Raw genomic sequence first — 1872 nt, forward strand, 5'->3', positions numbered from 1 at the left:
CTACTTTAAACAAAATATCATTTACCCAAAATTCTAAATTTATCAGGTAATAGTAAATGATTCACAAAACTCTGAGTTATTTTTATAACGCCCCAAGGAACTACACGGCCATGGCAGGTGACGCATTTTGGTGACGTTCCTAGTAGCTCAAATCAATACTAATGATAGGACACCAAATTGAACCACACGCAACCATGTACAAATTAAGTGGTCCGTTTGTTTCTATTTGTATCACACACAGCAGACCATTTCCTAGGCATTATTCGACGAATCACAAAGCAACTATAATTATTTTGGAAATGGTTAAACAAGCGGCACATTTCGATCGCTTTGCAGTAAATGATTTGTGATCGAATTAAGTCAAAGTTATTTAATTAGGGTAACGAAGTTTGAGCATTTCCGAATGTTATGTCGGTATGCCTTCCAGACACCATGTAGCAGCTACTGCAAGCATAGCTTTACTTTAGAGATCTCCAAAGTGCAAATCATAGCATGTGCCCCAACAAGTTCCCAATTTCAGAATGTGATGAAATCAAAACCAGTTTTACCTGCTCTTTGGTTTATGTGTGCAGGAAGTTTAGCACCAGACCAAAACGATAAAAAATTAAGACTCTAACAGGATATCTCCGGCACTAACACTCTAGCCCGAAGAGTCCAAGAACAACGCAAGCAAACAAACAAATAAGAGTAAAGCCTCGTCTCATCTTTCTAACACATACCCAACGGCACTTTTGCTAGGCTCGGGCGTTAAAAAATCATACCACTTCTGTAAAAGGAATGAAATTCTCTTCGTGTCTGAGCACGGATGGCAGTGAAAAACTAGCATTAACCCGTCCCGGAAGAAGCGAGGATCGTTCGCTCCTAATATGGCGCATCTGCAACCACTGCCGAAGAGGAATCGTGAGCAAGCACAATGGCCCTACTCAAGGATAATCTCGGTGTCCGTTAGCAAAGGAACAGAGTGGCCGGACAAAGCAAAACGGTCCACACGACACACCGCCAATGCTGTCGGACAAGAATAGTTCTTTGTGCAGAGCAGGGAAGAACCCATTACAGATGTGTTTTGTTTTAAATTACGTCTAATAAGCAGTAAAGTTTTTGCACGTAGGTATGGAAGGGCAAATTTAGTCACAGGTTTGTTGAAAACAATCATGGGTTTTCTTCTCGCAACTAATGCAACTCTTGCAGTATGATTTGCCACAACACTGACATGCCTGCAGGTCAATGTTCGTTATTGCTCTTTGTACATTCTTGGCAGAACAACAAACTCCAGCGTCTAGAAGAAAAGTGCTTTCGACACGCACAAAGGGGTTCGCCTCTACAAAGTGGCACCTCCACCCACCAGCCAAGGATCACCACACTCAAGGGACACACTCCATTGGCGGCGGAGGCGACCGGCGGGTAAGAAAAGCAAAATAAAACCTGATCAATATCCGGAAGCAACGACGCGCTGACGACGATAGCGACGGTGGATCGATGGCAATAACCGTACATACGCACCACGGTAAAGAAAAGTAAAAAAAAAACACGCCAGACGGATGGACAACAACACTGAACACCGTTACAACCGAGGAACAGAGATAGACACGTGGCACACAATGTGTGAACGAGAGGGACAGAGCGATATTATTAATTCGTGTAGCGTGGTGGGACATCGAGAATGTTATTTTTACTGTACCGCGAAGGTCGACCGGTTTCTCTGTAGACACTTCTGTGTTCACGACTGACGGTGTATGCAGAGACGCTGGAGACGCTACTTTGATCGGTGAAGAAACTGGCAGCGTTTACAGAGCGCCACGTTGGTCACACATTTGAAGCGGCAGCCGATGGACTAGGACCAGATTTAAGGACAATATTTTTTAACGACCTTTA

The sequence above is a fragment of the Anopheles merus genome, chromosome 2R (genome assembly GCF_017562075.2).
Source record: "Anopheles merus strain MAF chromosome 2R, AmerM5.1, whole genome shotgun sequence".
Classification (NCBI taxonomy): Eukaryota; Metazoa; Arthropoda; class Insecta; order Diptera; family Culicidae; genus Anopheles; species Anopheles merus.